General features: G+C 49.1%; 1 protein-coding gene and 1 long non-coding RNA gene across 5 annotated transcripts in view; one reads left to right on the top strand and one right to left on the bottom strand.

The window, feature by feature from the left end:
• Positions 1-22,389, bottom strand: part of LOC309841656 — a 963,915-nt gene that overhangs the window by 138,161 nt on the left and 803,365 nt on the right. The window lies entirely within an intron of this gene.
• Positions 1-22,389, top strand: part of WASF2 (WASP family member 2) — a 937,387-nt gene that overhangs the window by 805,445 nt on the left and 109,553 nt on the right. The window contains exon 1 of one of the 4 annotated variants that reach the window (XM_082684863.1): positions 11,488-11,638. The exons of the other annotated variants lie outside the window; for them this stretch is intronic. The gene's annotated coding sequence lies outside the window, so the exon portion shown is untranslated. Of the gene's footprint in view, positions 1-11,487; positions 11,639-22,389 lie in introns of those variants that run through there. 4 annotated transcript variants of the gene reach the window in all.

Genomic DNA, 22,389 nt, shown 5'->3' with positions numbered 1-22,389 from the left:
GGCGTTTTTCTCTTTAATAAAATCCCTTCACGTGGGGATTTCTTTTATTCTTTAAGGGCCTCCCTGGCCCCCAGACCCGTGAAAGTCTGCTCACTCACTCCCTCTCAGGGTAGACCTCTCGGCGCCCCAGGGCGCTATGTGAAGCTATGGCCACCAGGTGGCAGTATAACCCCGCCCTGAATCTCCCTCCGCTGGCATCATCCTTTAGCAGCTCCACCCCTACCACCCGCGCTCCCTGTGGCAGACCCCACCGCGGATGCTGAAGACCAAGATGAATCAGACCCTGCCCCTGCTCTGCAGTAGGAGCTCCTGAAGCTCACAAAAGTGGTCAGTCCTGAGGATGTCTGCTCCTCCTCTCCCTTGCATTGCAGGCCCTCAGCCCTGCAATGCTGGGATGTCCAAACTCCCCAGCACAGCATTCAGGACCCTCTAGAATCAGGTCTCACCTCCAGGCCTCCAGCCTGTGCATTTAGACTGGAGCCACGGGATCTAAAGGAAACGAGAACATACCACACACACTTCTCCTTGGCTGGGCCGCAGAGAGTGATGCCAGGTATAGGGTATCCCCGGATTCAGCCTTGAAGGGGGCCTGGGCCAGCAGTAACTGGAGGGAGCTGAGGCCAAGGAGGCCTGTGGCTTCCTGTGAAGAGCTAAAGAGCCACTTCCTTTAAACAGATGGCTATGGGGGAGGGGCAGAAGAGTAGGGAGTATGGGTTTCCTGGCTTAGGGGGAAAAGAAAAGGGCCCCAACAAGGCCCCATGGAGAGGTCCAGAACAGCTTTCTATTTCCCTTCCATCTGAGGTTTCCGTGGAGCAAACAGTGCAGACAGAGCAGGTCACCCCTTTCTCATGTGCTATGAAGCCACAGAGAAGACAGTCAGGTTAAGGGCAGGCTCAAGAAATGGAGCCTTGGTTACTCTAAGAAGCAGACCCAAGCACTTTGTCCCAAACAGCCAAGTCCAAGTGCTAAGTCTCAGAGCCCAGTCCCAGACTTCCAGATCCAGGGTTTTACATATATTAACTCATTTAATCCTGACAACAATCCTCTTGGGTGTTATTAGGATCCTTGCTTTTTTATTTTTTTTTTCTTTTTTAAGATTTTATTTATTTATTTAACAGACAGAGGTCACAAGTAGGCAGAGAGGCAGGCAGAGAGAGAGGAGGAAGCAGGCTCCCCACTGAGCATAGAGGCTGACGCGGGATGATCCCAGGACTCAGAGATTATGACCTGAGCCCAAGGCAGAGGCTTAACCCACTGAGCCACCCAGGCACCCCGATCCTTGCTTTTTAAAAGAAGAGATCCTAGCAGAGAGAGGTTAAATTAGTTCCCTAAGGTAAACAGCCAGCAAGTGATAGGACCAGGATTTGAATCTTGACGGCCTCTCTAGAACAGTACTTGGCACCTAGAGAGGACTCTACAAATAATTGTCCAATAAAAGTACTTAATCTTAATCTCTCTTGGTCCCATCCATCCCTCCACACTCAATCCAGCAACCAGCCCGCCTGTAGATCCTATCTTCTCATTATTTCTTGAGTCCGCTCACGGCTCTCCACCAACATCATCCCCCCTGCCCCCAATCATCTAGCACACTACCCTCAGTCCTGGAGGTCACCTACAAGGTCTTCCTAATGGGTCTCCCTGTGTCCACTCTTGTCTATTCTCCACACAGAGCCAGTAAGATCTTAAAGCAAAACAAAATGACCCCCTGCTTCCAGCTCAAAGGCCCCCTGGAGCTGCCCATCACACTTAAAATTCTACTCCCTTACTCTTGTCTTCAAGGTCTTGAATAATCTGCTCCTCCAAAGCTCCAGAGTCTTACCTCACCTTGCTTTCCCTCCCCCAACTCTTTTCCAGCCATACTGGCCTCTTTATCCTTTCCAGAACCTTCCAAGTGCGTGCCAACCTCAATGCCTCTCCACAAGCTCTTCCCACAGCCTACAACACTTTTGTTGCCTCAGGAGTCAGCTCGAACAGAACTTCTCCAGAGACCCAAGCCCCCAATCTAAATTAAACACTCCGTTATCCCAGCAGCCTGTACCTTATGTTCCTAGAACGGATCACGATTGTAATAAAAGCATGATGGGTGTAAGCATTTGTTACTGTCAGACTTCCTCACTAGAATCCGAGCTTCCTGAGCACAAGCACAGGGTTCATCGTTATTTATCACTAGCACCCAGCTCAGCTCCTGGCACACACAGAAGGTGTCCAAGAGCTGTGGTTGAGTGCATGGTCCAGACGGATGGACAGACAGATGGATGGGTGGATGAAGAACAACTGAGTGAATTAGTACATTTTAAAATTAGGAGACTATTCACTCTGCCTTTATTTCTCAGGGCAGGTATAATGTGTGTGACTCACCCGGGAGTTATTTCCACCCTTGAAGAGCCTGCCTCCATTACCCCCCACCCCGCACCAAGGCCTTTCCCAGGGGAGGCCACTGGGCGGGGCTTCCTGGACGGCTTCGTGACGTCATAGGGAGGCGTGCCCGGAGTCCGCCTCTGCTTCCTAATTGGGGAGTGCGGGGCGGCGGCGGACACGCTCAGCGGCGCGGCCGTCGGAGCAGCTGCGCTGGGAGTGGAGAGGCGGAGGTGTGCTGCGATGTGTTCCCCGGGGCCGGCATCCGGACCCTGGCGCCGCGGCAGCAGCTTCAGCGCGCCCGAATACCCCGGGGCACGTTCACGGCGCACCGAGCGTTTGGCGAGGCTCACGCCGTGCTCCGGGGAGATGGGACGGCGCGCTGTGTCTAGACCGCTCCCCGCAGCGGGCGGGGCTGAGAAAGTGTGGCCAAGCTTCGGGGCGCCCACTGGAGCGCAACTATTTCGGGTCTCTGATCTCAGAGAGGAAAGTCCCAGAGACAGAGCCGCATCCTCCCCCTCACTCTGCTGCACACGCCCCGCCTCCGTCCCTCCTACCTTAAGGTAGACTCGAAAGTGCTGCAGGACGAGTCCGCAGACCTGGTTTCCAGCCCTACCTCCGAAATGAGCCGGAACGAGAGTCCTGCCATCTGCACCCGAGTCAGCTGCTTTGCGGAACGAAGCGGTACTGCATTAAATGATGTGATGTAACAGTGCCTAGCACTGGACTGGCACGTACTAGGTCCTCAGCAGATACTAGTTTCCTGCTCCCTGACCGGACCCTGCCGCTGATCTTCTCTGAGTCTGGAGCAATTTCACTTCATCTATGTCCAGGAGCCTCACTTCTCCATCTTATGACGGGAGAAATTTCCTTCCAGCCCCTACGTTCTGAGAGCTAAGACTTACTGACTCACTGAATCACAGTGATGAGCTGAGACGAGACACCACCTCCAGGTGTCACTTGACTTCTCTCAGGTTCCTCTGACAAATGAACTTTCTCATCCTCCCTGAGATGCCTCTAATGGGGTTGTGCTTTAGAGAGCTGGACTCCCCAGAGGTTCTGCTCGGTCTTAGGGTCTGCAGGGACTTTAAAGGGCATCTCAGATATCCTTCCTCAGTATTTTTACTGGGATTGGATCACTACCCCTCCCCCCACACCACCACCAAATACACACACTTCCACTGTATAAAACCCTTTGGTGACTCCTAGTGGCCCTCAGGCTACCCAGCAAGACCCACGGGACCCTACCTGCATCTCTAGTCTCAGCCACACTCCCTGTCCTCTCTCCCAGCCAGACTCTATGCAGACTGAGCTGCTTTCAACTCTCTTTCCTTTCCTCCAGGTGTTTGCACAGAGGGTTCCCTCCCTGCCCCATCCTCTCACCTGGCTCACTCCTCATCCTTGACCATCATGGGGCAGGGTGGATCCTGACCTCTAAGATGGATCCCCTTTTAGATGACTGCTGGTAACTTCAGACCTCACCCAACTCAGTCACTGGCCTTTGCTTTCTGCCCTTCTGCCATGCTAAACTTTGAGTTCCTTGAAAATGAAGGGCTCTCTCTTGCCTCTAGGCCTTGTACCTCCTATTCTCTCAGACCTAAACACTCTTCTCTTCCCTACTTTAACTCATACTGGTCCTTCAGAACTCAGTTTAGCAGTCCTTGACTTCTTAATCCCCTCCCATATCTTGTACCCTCTTTCTTGCCACGATTTAATGTCTGTTGATGAGTGAATCCTTGCCCAGGGCTTGTGTAGTATCTGTTTACATACCTCAAGGACAGGAAGCTCACTACTATTGAATCAGCCTACTCCATCTGCCCATTAGAAGGCCTGCCAATCCCCAACCAGTGCTCAAGAGATTCCCTGGAATTGGGGCACCTGGGTGGCTCAGTCATGATCCTGGGGTCCTGGGATGGATCCCCACATCGGCCTTTCTGCTCTGTGGGGAGCCTGCTTCCCCCACCCCTTCCTGCCTCTCTGCCTACTTGTAATCTCTGTCTGTCAAATAAATAAATAAATAAATAAATCTTTGAAAAAAATGAAAAAAAAAATTCCCTGGAACTGAGGCCCAGAGTGAGCAAGTACTTTGAGGTACTTGGTGCAGAGCAGGGTCCACTCACCTGTCCTGGGGGGTCATGCAGCTCACCTGACCCTAGTAGGCACCAGCACTGGCCAGATTCTCCATAGCCTGAATTCACTTGTAGGCCTGGGACTTGAGACACAACTCATGTTCCTTTTCACCCAGGAGCAGTGGACAGGGGACAGGATGTCAGCACCCTAATCTGGGTGGGGGAAGGCCAGAAAGGAAGTGTTTTCAGGCAACACTGGACTCCTATTGCCTCATTCAACCCCATGCCAGCCCTGTAGGGAAGAGATGCTATTCCCATTTTACAGATGCACAAACTGAGGTTTCTGGATAGATGCTATTTACCTAAAATCACACAGCAAGATAGTGGCAAAGCCAAGCTGTACTTCAAAGCCCAACCTCTTTCCTCTGCCCTTTAGCTTGGTGCCTCTTATATAAACCTGCCCTGCCAGGCCCATTCTGCTCAAAGCATCATGAAGTCCTGAAGGGTCTCATTCTCCTCTTCCCCATAGCTGGGTCCTACCCCCACTGGGGCATCAGCAGCAGTGCCTGGGCAGCAGCTAAGGGCTGGCTGAAGGTCAGGAGTCCTCTCTTCCTTCTGCACCGGGTCACTCCCCAAAACTGCAGAGAGACCCAGACCCAGACCAGACCAGTAGGCAGTGGACAAAGAGCTTCTTATAGATACCAAGTCCCTGAAACTGGGCTCGTCCATTTATTTGCTATGTTACCTTGGATGAGTTCCTTTCCTTCTTGGAGCCTCAGTCTTCAATTTACCATCTGTAAAGAGGACAAATTATCCCTTCCCAAGGGCTTCAGTGTGCCGGAATTCAGAAAAGCTGCTCTCTCTCCCAGACTACCTCACCCCTGAACCTTCCGTCCTTGAGGAACAGAGACCCTCTCCAGGGTCCCTGTGGTAGCAAAACTCCAGCCTAAACTGCACACAGCCTGTCCTTACTGGGGGCGCAGGAGAGGGGTCCCAGATCCTGGGTTGGGTGGGCACCAGCACTTCAGCCCCTTCCAGCCTTCATCTCTGCTAGGGAGCCAGCTCTGTTATCACATCTGCTCCCTCTACAGTCTGTGGCCTTTGCAGGGCCATTCCCCAGGGGAACCTGCGTCTCCTGCCTGCTCCAGTCTATCCTCCCTCCCTTCTTCCTCCCACAATGTTTATCCATGCCTGCTCGGCGCATAGATCACTGCCTGTCCTTGTAAAGCTCACAGTTCAGTGGGGGAGATGGACAAGGAAACTGAGTTACAATCCACTCACCCAGCCCAAATCCTGTTGACCTCCCTGCTGCAGCCCTCACCTGCACAGTCTGTTCTCCACGCTGCAGCCTGTAAAAAGGGAGGTCAGAACCCGTTACTAAGGTTGCTCCTTCCCCTCCCACAGCTCCCCATCTCCAGGGAAAAGCCAGAGCCCTTGCTACGACCTGCAAGGCCTGCCTGATCTACCTCATCGCCTCCCCCTCTCCCATCTGAGCTCTCCATTCCAGCTGCACTGGCGGCCTTGTTGTTTTCAGCATGCCAAGCGTGCCCAAGCAAAGGCTCGGGCCTTTGCATTTGTCCCTGGTCCTGCTACTAGAGTCTTCTGCCAGGTATCTGCGGGGCCTCCATCCCTTCACTCAGGTGTAGCCACCTCTTCCAGGGGCCTTCCCTGCCTGCCTGACTAAATGGGACTCCCTACTCGCCTTCGGTCCTTTTATCTGCTTTATTGTTTTTCTTGCCACTACCAAGTGACATGTAATTATTGTTTATTGTGTGTTTCCTTACAGAGTATAAGTCCCATGAGATCTCCTTAAGGTTCACCACTCTCGGAGAAGAAAAAAAAAAAGGGGAGGTGGAGAATACCAGGAAACTGCATGGGACAGGGGCAGAGAGGACAAGACTAACTTCACTACTATAGATCATATTTAAAGGGTCAATAATTAAAACAACTTGACTTGGGTGCAGGAGACAAGCAGACGAATGGACTGGAACAGACTGTCCAGAAATAGATTCAATGTACAGTTACTTAATATTTGATAAATGCAGCATCTCAAAGTGGAGAATGGATTCTAATAAACAGTGGGGGGTTTGCTGTTGTTATTGTTGTTTTTTAATTTTCTAATAAACAGTGTTAAGTAGGTAGCTGGGCGCCTGGGTGGCTCAGTCGGTTAAGTGTCTGCCTTGGGCTCAGGTCCTGGATGGAGCCCTGCTTTGGGCTCTCTGCCCCACAGGGAGTCTGATTCTCCCTCTGCCCCTCCTCTCACTCATTCAATCTCTCTCTCTCTCAAATAATAAATTAAATCTTAAAAAAAAAAAAAAGACAACTAGGTAGCCAAGTGGGGAAAAAAATTAGATCTCTACGTCATACAGAGTACCTCACTAAGGATAAGCTCTAAAGGGATCAAATATTTAAATATTTAAAAAAACCAAAACAAAACCATAAAACACTAGTGGAAGAATGGGAGGAACAGGGGTGCCTTGTGGCTCAGTGGGTTAAGCCTCTGCCTTCGGCTCGGGTCGTGATCTCAGGGTCCTGGGATCGAGCCCCACATCGGGCTCTCTGCTCAGTGGGGAGCCTGCCCCCCCCACCTGCCACTCTGCCTACTTGTGATCCCTCTCTGTGACAAATAAATAAAATCTTAAAAAAAAAAAAAAAAAGGAGAGGAACACATTGGAGAATCTATAATCTTAGAGGGGGAAAAGTCTAATCATGACTCAAACCCAAAAAGCCATCCAAAAAAGTTTGATTAGGGACCCTGGCTGTCTCAGTAGATGAAGCCTCTGCCTTCAGCTCAAGTCATGATCTCAGGGTCCTAGAATCAAGTCCCGCATCGGGCTCCCAGCTCAATGAGGAGTCTGCTTCTCCCTCTCCTTCGTCCCTCCCCGTTCCCTGCTCGTGCCCTCTCTCTCTCTCTCAGATATATATTTTTTTAAAGTTTGATTAAAGTCAAGTAAGTACAAACCAAAACCTTTTGCAGGTAAAACACTCCAATCAAGTCATAAGACAAATGACAAACTAGAGGAACATATTTGCAACTCAGATCGCAGACAAAGGGTCATCTAATTTATAAAGCATTTCTGGAAAATCATTAAAAGGACCAACAACCTAATAGAAATAGGCACAGGATATGAATTGACAGTTCGCAGAAAGGTAAATACAAATGGCTTCTCAACATACGGAAAGAAGCTCAAACTCAGGAGAAACGAAAATCAGGGAAATCACTGAGGTACCATTTCCTATCACTCTGGCATAAGATGCCAAAGTTTAATAACATAGTCTGCAGCTCCTTCTGTGAGGAAATCACATTCTCATGCATGCTGTCCTAGACGACTCTCGCACACGGGAATATACATCGGTACAGGCCCCCAAAAGGGCATTTTGGCAAAAACATATCAAAATTCTCAATGCATCCAGATATCCTGGTTCTGGGAATTTCTCCTTCATAAATGCTTGCACAGGTGAGAAATGAAGTTTGCATGATGTTATTCTCTGCAGCACTATTAGCAACAGCAAAAGACCCAAAATAACCCAATTGTCTATTAGTAAGGGGTTAGGTTAGGTAGAGGACTGCCCACCTATTAAATGAGACACTATACAGCTATGAAAAAGAATGAGAGAGATCTGTATGTCCTGATAGGGAAAGTTCTTCTTCTTCTTTTTTAATTCATGCATTTGAGAAAGAGAGAGCACATGAGTGGCAGGAGGGGCACAGGAAGAGAATCCTTAAGCAGTCTCCCTGCTGAGTGTGGAACCCAATGAGGAGCTCAAATTTCATGACCTGAGATCACCACCTGAGATGAAATCAAGAGTCAGTCAGTCATTTGACTGAGCCCCCCAGGCGCCCCAAGAAACTTCTTTAATGAACATTCAGTTTAAAAAGTGAGGTGCCAGGGGCTCCTAGGTGGCTCAGTGAGTTAAGCCCCAGCCTTCAGCCCAGGTCATGATCCCAGTGTCCTAAGATCAAGCCCCACATTGGGCTCTCTGCTCAATAGGGAGCCTGCTTCCCCCTCTCTCCATGCCTGCCTCTCTGCCTACTTGTGATCTCTCTCTGTCAAATAAATAAATAAAATCTTAAAAAAAAAAAAAACTGGGGAGCTCAGTTGGTTGAGCAACTGACTCTTTTTTTTTTTCCTTTTTATTTATTTGAATGAGTGAGAGAGAACATGAGAGAGGTCAGTGGGAGAAGCTTACTCCCTGCCGAGCAGGGAGCCCAAATGTGGGACTCGATCCCAGGACTCCAGGATCATAGCCTGAGCCCAAGGCAGTCACTTAACCAACTGAGCCACCCAGGACCCAAGCAACTGACTCTTGATTTCAGCTCAGGTCTTGATTTCATGGGTTATGGGATCAAGCCCTCCCCCACTCCCCCCAGGGAGTTTTCTTAAGATTCTCTCTCTTCTTCTCCCTCTGTCCCTATCCCTGCTCATGAGCAGGGATAGTAAATAATATCTGTAAATATCTGTAAATAAATAAATAAATAAATAAATAAATAAATAAATATCTTTAAAAAGGAAGGTATGCAGTGCCTGGGCTGGCTCAATGGGTATAATCATGAGTTCAAGCCCTACACTGGATGTAGAGCTTACTTAAAAAAAATTAAATAGGGACACCTGGGTGGCTCAGTCAGTTGGGCGTCTGCCTTTGGCTCGGGTCATGACCCCAGGGTCCTGCGATGGAGCCCCTGCTCGGCCAGGAATCAGCTTTGCCCTCCCCCTCTGCCACTTTTATTCTCTCTCTTGCAAATAAATAAATAAAATACTTGCGAGGAAAAAAAAAAAAAAAAAGAATGAACCCTGTTGACATCTCAGTTTTGGACTTCTAGCCTCCAGAACTATGAGAGAACAAATTCTGTTTGAAGCCATCTGGTTGGTGCTAATTTGTTATGGCAACCCTAGAAAACTAACAGCTACTTAGAAAGCTGTGCAATCTTGGGTAATAATTTAGCCTCTCTGTGCCTTACTTTCTTCATCTGTAAAGTAGGGCTAATAGTATTTACCTCATACAGTTGAGTTATGAGAATTAAATGAGTTAATCTTTTTTTTTAAGATTTTATTTATTTATTTGACACACAGAGAGAGAAATCACAAGTAGGCAGAGAGGCAGGCAGAGAGAGAGGGGGAAGCAGGCTCCCTGCTGAGGAGAGAGTCCAACACGGGACTTGATCCCAGGACCCTGAGATCATGACCTGAGCCACCCAGGTGCCCAATCTTTTTTTTTTTTTTAAGAGTCCTGACTCCCAGTTGCCACCTTGCTCTATCTCCTTCCCTGTTTTACTTTTCCTCAAAGCACACATCATCCTTGATATTAGGCTTGTGTTGATCATCTCCTCCCCTTCTAAGTTCTAGGAGGAGAGGGACTACGACTGTGTCTGCTTTGTTCACAGCTGTAGCCTTAGTCCCTAGCACAGAGCCTGGCCCATTCAATAAATATTTGTTGGGCGGCTGGGTGAAATGACACACCACATGTAAAGTGTTGAGCATGGTGCCTGGTATCCAGCAGCTTGGTATCCCTTTTACTCCCTTCATTTGTCTTGGACATCTTCACGCTCTTGTGACCCACCCCACACCCCAGGGGTACCTCCCATGTGACCACATGAGCTCCTTCTCTCAGAACCCCCAACTCTCCTCTCCAGTAACTTCACAGTTGGCTGTTGACCTGGAGGTGTGATATGCCTCTTTCATTAGACAGTAGTCCCCTGTGCAGGAACTTTGGGACTATGGTTCAGCCTCATTCTGGCTCCCTCCTTTCCCAGGACTTAGCCTGTGGAGCCAACCACAAGGACCACGGTGTCATTTTCTAACTCTAGTAAGGAAGTCCAGGCTTGTTCCCTGCTCTGTCAGTAAGTCCCTTCTGCAGTCTTACTGAAATCTTTCTTGCTGCAATAAAGAATGAATTTCCTCCTAGTTCCTTAGAACCTCTGAGAGAGCAGCTGGGCAATGTTTTCCTGTATTCTTTATTGGTTGTCAGAGACTTGGAGATGGGCCCTCACCATGGAATTTCCAGGTCAGGTTCTCAAGCTGAGCCACACCAGCCGGATGCTTGGCAGGAAAGATTTATCCTTTATTCAGCTCAGAGGATGTCAGCAGGCCCCACAGAGCTGCCCGCTCTTTAGAACGGTGTCCATCAGGTAATTGGGGGCCAAGCACAAGGTGTGATGGGCACAGTTGTGGCTGTTAATAAAGCTGGATGAGAGGAGAGATGGATACCCGTGACCTTGACCTCCTTGCTTCCACCTACCCCTTCTTAATGTATTCATCCATTCATTCAGGCTTTCAGAGTACATGGAGAACCAACTACATGCCAGACACCCACCTCTTACCTTCCCTATCCTCGCTTTCCCTGTCTGTAAAATGGAAATAACAGTCCCAAATGTGGTCATTATGAAGATCAAATGAGCAAATGCACAAATGTACAAAAAGCCCTTAGGATAATACTGGCTCATTCTAAATACTTAATAAACAAGTTATTTTCAACATAATCAGTACTGAGAGATGCCAGCTCTGGGCCAGCCTCTTAAGGGTCCAGAGGAAAAGGCTGACAAGGAAACAATATTTATAAAATAAACCCCAAGCAACAGGGTACAGTACTTTGGGGGCAAAGTGGGGCTGTGGGCTAGTGGTCCCTTCCTTAATGCCTCTCCCTTCCCTTGATGAACTCAGATGCGGAATGATTTCTGCCACTGTACTTAGTCTCTCCTTCAGACTCGGGGATCCCAGGGCAGAGCTGCATCTCTTTCTTGAACCTGGTGGCGGGGTTATGTCTCTCCCATATGTTTCAAATGTAGACATTGCCTAACATTTATTCTGCACACTAATACAATACAACAAGCACTTCACATGCATCATCTCTGTTCATCCTATTACATAGATTTTATTAATATACCCATTTTACAGGCCAGGAGACTGAGGCTTCTGGATTTTAAGCAATTTTTTCAAGGCCACCCAGCCAACAGATGGAGGAATGAGGATTTGTCCAGTGACCCACATCAGGGTTATGGAGAGAAGACGGTGTTAGTCAGTTCAGGTAGACCCTTAACCAAAACCCAGCTCTTTTTTACTCATTCACTAGCTGTGTGACCTTGGGCAAGTGTCTGGAGCTCTCGGGCCTCAGTTCCCCTATCCCTATAAAAGGAAGAGCAAGTCTACCTCACAGGGAGATAATGCATGTAGAACATCTAGAACAGGGCCTGATACACAGTAGGTGCTCAATAAAAGGTGATCCCCTCTTCCCTTCCTTCCTCTGGTGGGGACTCCAGGCCTGGACATATGCCAGGCCAGGCTGACCAGGCTGTGTCAGAGACAATATTTATGTTCTTTCTTCCCATACTGATAAGGCCTGGAGGACTACAGGAAGCTCCCCACCCCCACCCCAAGAGCTTTCTCCCCCCAGGGAGTCTGCTGGGGGGTGAGAGGATAGTCTTTAGTTTGATGGGGACATAGCACATTCAGAGAGGGGAGATAGCGGCCTCAGGCTGGCAACGGGTGAGAAACCACAGCCTTGTGCCACCTCATTGCACAGCATGTGTGGCTGGGGTATGGACACGGAAGGTAGAAATGTTGCTGCTCTGGCCAGGAGGGTGTATGGGGCTCTGTCCTGTGTTAAGTGAGCCGGGGCCCCTTACCTGTTGCAAGGTGGAACGTGTCACGTGTACAGCGGTTGAAGAAGTTGCCAGAGTCCCACTGATACTTGGTGAAGTGAGAGCCCAACAGGTCGCTAAAGCCGTTCCTGGCAGAACAAACGGGAATTGTTCTCTGAGGGCCGGAGGCCACCCAGAGTTGGCACATGTTCTTCCCCCCTGCCTATGAACACCCTTGCCAGCACTGAGCCCTCCTGGCCCCCAAGGGCCTCCGATCTCACAAGCTGCAGGATCACTGAGACAGAAAGGCTCCTACACTCCCCAAAAGGGCTCCCAGAGTGAGCAAACCAGCAACGCTGCCCGCATCCGTGCAGAATGGATTGTAGGCAGACTGCAAAGAGACCCCTGAAACCAGAGGGGTCTGTGGCCATCAGTGCTCCCTACTTCAACTGGGAACCCCACTCTTGGGAGAAGGTTGCTGAAAAGGGAAAGGGAGTCTTACTCAGAGGCAGAGGAATGGTCAGGTTGGCCTGACCCTTAATGGAAGCCCCAGAACTCAGGCAGGATTCTGCACTGGGACTGGCTTCTCCTTGGTGCCATTGACTTGGAGGCAATGGCGGATGTTGGCTTCCAAGGCCACGGTCACCAGCATCTCATCTCACCCCATCGCTAAGGGCTGCTTATGACTGAATTGGAGGTGATAACCTCCCCTGGGAGGAGACAGGAGCAATCATGAGACTGGACTCCCGGGGACACCACTAGAATCTGGACTGCAGATTCACAGCTAAGGGGGGGCTCCCCTGGCAGTCTCCGGGCCCTACACCATCCCCAACACGGTTCTCACTCACCTCTTAGATATCCTAACCCCCTCCCCCACAAAGACTCTACCCCTTCTGAAGAACTCCTACTCCCTCAAATAATCCAGCTTCTCCCAGGGGATTTTAGCCCTCTCCATAATATTCCAGCCTCCCTCTGAGATACTCCAGGTCTTCCCCAATCCCCACAATATTCTATCACCTTATGAAACAACCCAGCCCTCCATGACATTCTGTAACCCCCACTACACAATACCCCATTATCTCTGACATACTTCAGACACTGCTGTGACGCTCCAGCTTAACTTTTTTTTTTTTTTTTTTTTTTTTTTTTTTGTGGGCAGCAAAGTTGATTGAGTGTTAGCACAGAGCTACTAAAGAAGGAGGGGACCCAAGAGCATTGCCCTCCAGCTCAACCTTAAAATGTGTGCTCCGACTGTCTTACCCCAGTCCCCCAAAACAGACCAACACACATAATATTCTGCATCCCACTTTAATACTCTAGCCCTCCCTCTTATTAGAGTTCTCCACCCCCGCAGCCCCCCCAACCCTGTGAAAATCTTGCTGCCCTTTCAGGAACACTCCAGCCCCACTTTGATACCTAACACCCCTGAAATGTTCTGTCCTGCCCCCAGGGAAAGAGAGATTCCAAGGCCTGCCCAGGGCACACCAAGAACTTGATCTGGCTCCTTGCTGGTTCTCCTGTCTTCCCGGGCCTCAAACGGCTACTGGGCATCAGGGTAGGGTAGTGTCAACACCCCTGGTGGGAGAAATCTTGGAGATGATCTCACTGCCTTCCTCATGGTACTCGCAGCCAAGCACTGCCCTCCTCTATAAACCCACCCCCAACTCCCAGGATAAGAGCGCCCCACTAACCAAAAACACGATAGTAGTTCCCAAAGGTTGGGAGCACCCAGGCCCTGGGGTGGCATACCCCCGACCTGCCAAGTCAACTTGTCATGAGTCCCCTGGCTGGGGCAGCCGTCCAGAGGCAGTCCCACAGACTCAGCCAGCCCCAGCACTCTGCCAGTTTTCCCCTTGCTTGACCTGCTCTGGGACACCTGTCCTGTGCCTCCATGGTTGATAAAAGGCCAGCTAAGCCAAGGCAAGCTGCCTTTCTATCCAAGGAGCAAAGCCTCCGGGCCATCAAGGAGCAGAGCTGAGCTCCTGGACGAGTCCAAGTGTCACCCACTGGGTTGCCCTTCTGTGAGGGTGAGTCCAGGCAGAGCCTGGCAAGTGCCTGACCCCGGAGGGCTGCATGGCATGGGATCTCAATGCTGGATTCTGCAGGGCGAAGGAACCCAGTTCCAAACCCGGCTCTTCCGTGTGACAAGTCACTTTCCCTTTCTCAGCTGCAGTGGCTTCACCCTTACAGCAGAAAACCACTATCTTGCCCTTTCTCAGTTTGCTTCAAGGCTCAAGTGAGGTAGTGGTTATGGAATGAACCTTTCATTTAACAGATATATCAGTGTCTACTATGGGCCGGCTATGCTTTAGACATAGACAGAAAGTGTTTATGATTTCTCCCTGCATCAATCAGCGTATGAGGACAGATGGACCAGGGTAAGGAGTGGTTGGGGGAGAGATTCTAAAACTCTTGATCAGGGGCATCTGGTTTACTTAGTTAGCTAAGTGTCTGCCTTTGGCTCAGGTCATGAAGCCGGAGCCCCAGGACCGCCAGGACTGAGCCCTGGGATCATGCCTCACAGGCTCGCTGCTAGCCAGGAGTCGTCTTCTTCCTTTGTCCCTCACCCTGCTTGTGCTCTCTCTCTCTCTCTCTCTCTCTCGGTCTCTCTCTCAAATAAAGAAATAAAATCTTTTAAAAATTAAAAATAAGGGGCGCCTGGGTGGCTCAGTGGGTTAAGCCTCTGCTTTCGGCTCAGGTCATGGTCTCAGGGTCCTGGGATCGAGTCCCGCATCGGGCTCTCTGCTCAGCAGGGAGCCTGCTTCCTCCTCTCTCTGCCTGCCTCTCTGCCTACTTGTGATCTCTGTCTGTCAAATAAATAAATAAAATTTTTTTAAATTAAAAATAAAGAAATAACCACCCCTGACTGGCTCCTGATGGCTGTTTGTATATCTGGTAAAGGTGCTTTCAAAGCCCTCATTTGTTTTACTCCCCATCCTGGAGGAAAGCTGTTACTGTTCTGGTTTTATTGATGTAGAAGCTAAAGCCTAGAATTAAGTCACTTGCCTCAGATAACACAGCTGGTAACTCATGGAGCCTGAACAAACTTCACTGCCTTTGACCAGGAAGGAGGTCAGAGCATCACCAGGCCCCCAACAGTCATTACCACTACCGCCCACCACCCACCCCCTTGGCCCTGTGCTGTGTGGACATGAGCCCTGTCTCTTCCTGGGGGTCTGGCAGAGGACTTCAGCCAGTACTTTCTCTGTTCCCCAGGAGTCTCCAATCATATACAGGCCAAGAGGACCAGACGGGCTTCAAGCAAAGACGTCTGGAGATTGAAGAGGTCTCATTGGGTGCCTTGTTCCTCTGTATGCTTGTACAGATCAGGAAACTGGGGCGCCTGGGTGCCTCCATGGTTAAACCTTCGGCTCAGCTTATGATCCCAAGGTTCTGAGATTGAGCCTGCGTCAGGCTCCCTGCTCAGCAGGAAACCTGCTTCTCCCTCTTCCTCTCCCCCTGCTTGTGTTCCCTCACTCTTTTTTTTTCTTTTTAAAGATTTTTTAGTTATTTATTTGACAGGTAGAGAGCACAAGTAGGCAAAGAGGCAGGCAGAAGAAGAGGGAGAAGCAGGATCCCCACTGAGCAGAGAACCCGATGCAAGGCTCGATTCCAGGATCCTGAGACCATGACCTGAGCCAAAAGCAAGGGCTTTAACCCACTGAGCCACCCAGGCGCGCCTTATGTTCCCTCTCTTGCTGTGTCTCTGTCAAATGAAGAAATAAAATCTTAAAAAAAAAATAAAATCAGGAAACAGAAGCCCAGAGACAGGCAGACACTTTCTCAAGGTCATACAACCTGTGAGAGGCCCTGCCATTTCACCAGGTGGAGGTTTTCCTACCCATAAATGGCCAAGCGTGCAGAACGCCCCCTACTGGTGGAGACAGGAAGGGCTCAAGGTTCCCAGTTGGGAGAAAATCGCCCCTGCCTGCACCGCGATCTTGAGCCGGGGGGGGGGGGGGGGGGGGGGGGGGGGGGGGGGCAAATGGGGCGCACCTTGGTGCAAAGGTTTGGTGATGGTGTGCAGCATCTTGGAGGCCCACCGCCCACATGTGGGTCTCAGCTTGCTCACTCTGGCGCCCTTGAGAGCAACCATTCTGTTGCTGAGCTGTTCTGACCACTGATTGGAGCGCTTCCTGCTCTTGAACTGAAAGCACGGGCCTGAGCCTCCCCCGACTTGTCAGAGTTCTGCTTGTCTCGGGGCGCCCGGAATGAGAGTCAGCCCCGCCACTGCGCAGGGGGACTCTATCAGAAGTTTCGCCTCTGAGCAGTCCCCTATTTGTCCTTCCGAACCCACTGGGACTCTGTCTCCTCTGGGAGGTCATCCCTGTCCCTTAAGCAAAACTGACTTCTTCTTTCATTCCTGTTTTCAACCAGTATCTATCAAGCACCTACTTGGTGTCAGGCACTTCCTAGGTGCGGGGTAGATCTGGAGACAAAATCCCTGCCTTAGTGGAGGGGGCAATCTAGGAGAGAGAGAGAAGAAAACACATCGACCACTACCTGCGATAGTGGGTTTTTCTCCAAAAATATCTAACCAAGGTTCACACACTATGTTTGGTGGTGATGCCTCTTTGGTCTCTGGTCTCTTTCAGTTTAGAATGGTTACCCCCATCCTTTCTTTCTCTCTTTCTTTCTTTCTTAAGTGACCAGGACAGTTGTCTCATAGAATATTCCATACTATAGGGGTGCCTGGGTGGCTCAGTGGGTTAAGTATCTGTCTTCGGCTGTGGCTCAGGTCATGATCCCAGAGTGCTGGGATTGAGCCCCGCATTGGACTCCCTGATCAGCGGGGAGTCTGCTTCTCCCTCTCCCTCTGCTTCCCCCCCTGCTTGTGCTCTCTTGTGGTCAGTTAAAATCTTAAAAACGGAAAAAAGAAAGAAAGAAAGAAAGAATATTCCGTACTGTAGATGGGTCTGAATTTCCCCTCACAGTGTGGTTTACCTTAATCCTCTAAACTCTGTATCTCTTATACCTGGAAGTTAGGTCAAGAGCAAGGGTTGGCAAGGGTTGGCAAGCTTCCAATAAAGCCAACTAAATATTTTTGGCTTTGTGGATCATACAGTCTCTGTTCCAACTATTTGACCCTCATTATAACATGAAAGCAGGCACATATAATACATATGCTGCTGGAGCATGGCTATGCTTCGAAACAAGTTTTTACTTATGGATAGTGAAATTTGGATTTACCCTAATTATCATATGTCATGCTGTATTATTCTTCCTTTGATTTTTTAAAAAATATTTTGTTTATTTATTTGTTTGAGAAAGAGCGAGAGAAAGCAAGTGAGCACAGGGTGGGGAACAGGGGAAGGGGAGCAGCAGAAGGAGAGGTGTAGGCAGACTCTGAGCTGAGCTGAGCACAGAGCCCAATGTGGGGCTTGATCCCAGGTCCCTAAGATCATGACCTGAGCTGCAATCAAGAGTCTGACGCTTAACCAACTGAGCCAGGCATCCCTCTTCCTTTGGTCTTTTGGAACCACTTAAAAATGTAAAAGCCTGGTGCCTGAGTGGCTCAGTTGGTTAAGCGGCTGCCTTTGGCTCAGGTCATGATCCTGGAGTCCAGGATGAGTCAAACATTGGGCTCCCTGCTCAACAGGGAGTCTGGTTCTCCCGCTCACCTTTCTCCACTAATGCTCTCTCTTTCTCATTCTCTCTCTCTATCTCTCAGATAAATAAATAAAATCTTTTAAAAAATGTAAAAGCCATTCTTAGCTCAGGGGATGCAGAGAAACAGGCAGAGGGTTGCAGTTGCATAGGACCCATAGTTTGTTGACCCCTTGATTGCTTTTAGATTAAGCATCTGTAGCAAGAATTCTTCATGGTGATGATGTAAACTTTAACAGTCATCACGTGAGGAGGCACACAGTGCCAGCTGATTCCATTTATAAAGTGTCCACTGAATGTCCCCACTAAATAGGAAAGGTCCCGTTTGTTTGTTTGTTGTTTGTTTGTTGTTGTTGTTTTTTTAAAAGATTTTATTTATTTATTTGACAGAGAGAAAGATCACAAGTAGGCAGAGAGGCAGGCAGAGAAAGAGGGGGAAGCAGGCTCCCTGCTGAGCATAGAGCCTGATGTGGGGCTCCATCCCAGGACCCTGAGATCATGACCTGAGCCAAAGGCAGCGGCTTAACCCACTGAGCCACCCAGGTGCCCCTGTTTGTTTGTTTGTTTTAAAGAATTTATTTATTTATTTGACAGACAGAGATCACAAGTAAGCAGAGAGGCAGGCAGAGAGACAGGGGAGGGGAAGCAGACATGAGGCTCGATCCCAGGACCCTGGGATCATGACCCTAGCCGAAGGCAGAGACTTTAAGCCACTGAGCCACCCGGGTGCCCTGGAAAGGTCCCGTTTGTAAATACAGGATTAAGCACCGTGTGAACATTCTGTTCTTTAAAACCTTTCACCTGGAGGAACCTGGGTGGCTCAGTTGGTTGGCCATCTACCTTGGCTCGAGTCATGATCTTGGGGTCCTTGGATTGAACCCCACATCAGGTTCCCTGCTCAGCGGGGAGCCTGCTTCTCCCTCTCCCTCTGCCTGCTACTCTGCCTGCTTGTGCTCTCTCTCTACTTCTCTCAAATAAAGTCTTAAAAAAAAAATTAAAACCTTTCACCTGGTATTTTCGGCATCTACTGTGCACTGAACTGTGTTTCCCCAGAATTCATATGTTGAAGTGTTAACCCCCAGTGTGAATGCGTTTGAAGATAGGGCATGTACAGAAATAATTAAAGTTAAATGAAGTCATAACGGTGGGGCTGTAATCCTATTGGACTGGGGTCCTTCTAAAAAGAGACACCGAAGAGTCCACCTTCCAGGGCGCCTGGGTGGCCAGTTGGTGGAGCAACGGACTCTTGATTTCCACTTGGGGTGTGGTCTCAGGGCACGAGATTGAGCCCGTGAGATCGAGCGTGTGGAGTCTGTTCATCCCTCTCCCTTCCTGTCTATCCCTCCCACTCGCACACGAATGTGGGTGTGCTCTCTCTCTCTCTCTCTAAAATGAACAAAATCTTTAAAAAAATAACAAAAATGCTTTTTTTAAAGATTTTATTTATTTATTTGACAGAGAGAAATCACAAGTAGATGGAGAGGCAGGCAGAGAGAGAGAGAGGGAAGCAGGCTCCCTGCTGAGCAGAGAGCCCGATGCGGGACTCGATCCCAGGACCCTGAGATCATGACCTGAGCCGAAGGCAGCGGCTTAACCCACTGAGCCACCCAGGCGCCCCAAAAATGCTTTTCTTAAAAAAAGAGAGAGAGAGAGAATTCACCTTCTCTCTGCCATGTAAGAATGCATCAGGCGGGCGGCAGTCCAAAAGCTGGGAAGAAAGCTCTCGCCAGAAACCAGTCCCACCAGACCTAGATGTGGGACTTCTAGCCTCCCTAACTGGAAGAAATAAATTGTATGAGCCACCCAGCCTATAGTATTTTGTCATGGCTGCCCAAGCTCACTCGCACATCATTGATGATTCTTGCCTAAATTGATTATCTAACTGGGGCTGCAAATGGGGTTTTTCTAGTTCTCACATTCCTTCTAGTGTATTAGTTGGCATTTTTCTGCAAAGAAAAGCTTTCCCTCATCAACTAGGAATGAACTGCATGCAGTTCCTCCTAAGAAGGCAGGATAAATGCTTAATTCTCTGAGGGAAGGATTTTGGTTTTTCTTCTTTTTAAATGAGAAATTCTAGAATCTATTTGTATGCTGTAAGGATAATTCTGTGGAAAGGGAGAGATGGATGATGCTTGAGAGTGGGTTTCAGAAGGTGGGAAGTACTCAAAAGGTGAGGGCATTTGTGAGCGGTAGTGGGGAGGGAGGAGGAGGGAAGGTAGAAGACAGAAGAAAGGATGAGAACTGGTTCTCTGGGCAGACCAACAGGGCCAGCTTACTGGGAAACCCACTGGAGGATTGTGGGGTCTGGTTCATGTCCTTTTGAGGCTGGGAGGTGTGACCCTGTCTGCCTGGTAAATGCTTTTCTCCTCCAGCCCCAGGGAAGGTGGGTAGTTGGCTTGCTACAGGCTTGGGGACTTCCAGGCAAGAACAAGGGAAGGGGAGGGAGGAAGACCAGGGCACGCTCTTTGCCGAGGAGGATATAAGGACGGACAACAGAATCTAGGCTGCTTGAAAACAGAAGCGAGAATAGGAGGAGAGTGATGGCTAGATGAGAAATGGATGGCAGGTCTCCGCAGGTTTGCTGGACTTTGGTATTTGGTTGTAGTACGAGTTTTCAGAATTATTCCAATGGAAAATGTGAGTGAGGGGGCTAGAAGGATGGGGGGGATTTCAACAGGCCCCTCCATATCTTTGTCCCGTGCCCCCCAGCCTCCTGTGCCACATAGATGGCAAGGACTAGAGCCTGATTCCTATTTGAGACCCCAGCCCCCAGCCTAGCACAAGGAAGTCACAGGAAAGGTCTGAGGTTTGATGGAATGTTTGAATAAATGACGACAAACACTTCTATGGCTCTTGCTATGTACCAAGCGCTAGTCTAACAGCTCCTTGATTTTCCCCAGGATCCCTATAAGATAGAGTCTACTAGTATCTCCAGTGTATAGATGGAGATACTGAAGCACAGAAAGGTAAAGTAATTTGTCCAAGGTCATAGAGCTAGGAGAGGCAGAGCTGGTCTACAAACCAGGCAGTCGGGGCCCAGAGTCTGTCCCTAACCACCAGTTTATGCTGAATGGAATAATGAGGGTTCTAGACTCTGCCTGTCTGCCCTGAGTGATGCCAAGCATCTCTTGAGGTCAGAGTCCTGATCTAATCAAGAGGTTCATAGACAATAAACAATGAGCTGAGAAATACAGCTTTTTAGATTGTGACAATTGCCACAAAAGAGACAAACTAGGCGCTGAGAGACTGGGTGGGTCAGGGAAGGCTTCTCTGAGGAGTCATTCTTCAGATCAAAGACAGACGGAGCCGGTACTGTGAAAGGCAAGGAAAAGTGTGTTCTAAGAAGAACAACAGCATGTGAGAAGGCCCTGAGGCAAAAATTCAATGTTTTTCTGGGAACTAGGAAAAATTTCAGTGTAGCTGAGAAGAAAGATGGCCCAGGTGGGGCTGGAGAGGGAGACAGGGACAAGGCACACAAGGCCCAGGAGGCCATGACAAGGCACTTGAATTTTACTGTTTTTTATTATTATTGCATTTTTTTAAAATGTTATTTATTTATTTGGCAGAGAGAGAGATCACAAGTAGGCAGAGAGGCAGGCAGAGAGAGGAGGAGAAGCAAGCTCCCCGCTGACCAGAGAGCCATATGCGGAGCTTGATCCCAGGACCTTGAGATCATGACCTGGGCTGAATTCAGGCACTGAACCCACTGAGCCACCCAGGCACCCCTTATTATTGTATTTTATTTTATGTTTATTTATTCCAAGCAAACTGGGAGGTAAGCCATTAGAGAATTTTGAGTGAGGAACTGACATGGTCCAATTTGTATTTCAAAAGCCACTTGTTTGGCTCAGTCTGCCTTTGGCTCAGGTCATGATCTCAGGGTCTTGGGATCAAGTCCCAAGTCGGGCTCCCTGCGTGCTTTCTCTCTCACTCACCCTTTCTCTTAAATAAATAAATAAATAAATAAATAAAATCTTTTAAAAAATTATAATTTTCTTCTTCCATTCATTTGCTTATTCAGTCACTGATTCTTGATTTTTTTCATTCTTTACCTCTTACCTTCAATTATTTATCTTTTCATTGGGCTTTCATTTGTTCATCCGTTAGTTCCTTTGTTCCTTGATTGATTCATGCATTCCTACACCCAGAGACCGCATGCTACTCTGTGTCAGTACTACTCTGGGTGCTAGGAGCATTGACAAGAACCAGTCAGTCCTTGCCCTCAAGGAAAACCCTGGAAGCAGGGGTCACCATGTAGAAGGTGCTGAGTACTCCACCGGGAATAGGGGTGACAGTCAGGAAAGGCCTCTTGAGAAGCCAGAACTTGAAGGATGACAGAGAGAGCCTGGTAAATTGGGGGATCCCTTAGGGACAGGGATCAGTCTCATTAATCTCTGTGTCCCCTAAGCCTGGCACCTGGCAGACAATGATAAATATTTGTTTGTTAATTGACATGTGGACCAATAGCGAGTTAGGGAGTGTTTGCTGATGGCTTCGATGCTGCTCAGCTAACATGGAAGCACCATTCCCAAGTCCCTGCACCTTTACATCGTACCCGGCATCTTCCTCCCCATCTCTCCTTCCATTTTCCTAAGGGAAGAGCATTCTTATCTCCATCCCACAGTCACATCGGGACATACCTGAGCGTGCATGCACACACACGCTCACATACACACACACATCCCTGCTCATACATAGAAACACAGGTGCCTGCAAAATATGTCCCAGTCAGTTGTTGATTACAAAATTGCAGTCATCGATTTCATTGCCTACAATCACACA

This window comes from Mustela nivalis (assembly GCF_964662115.1).
Source record: "Mustela nivalis genome assembly, chromosome: 10".
NCBI classification, from domain to species: domain Eukaryota; kingdom Metazoa; phylum Chordata; class Mammalia; order Carnivora; family Mustelidae; genus Mustela; species Mustela nivalis.
This window is presented reverse-complemented; position numbering and strand designations above follow the sequence as displayed.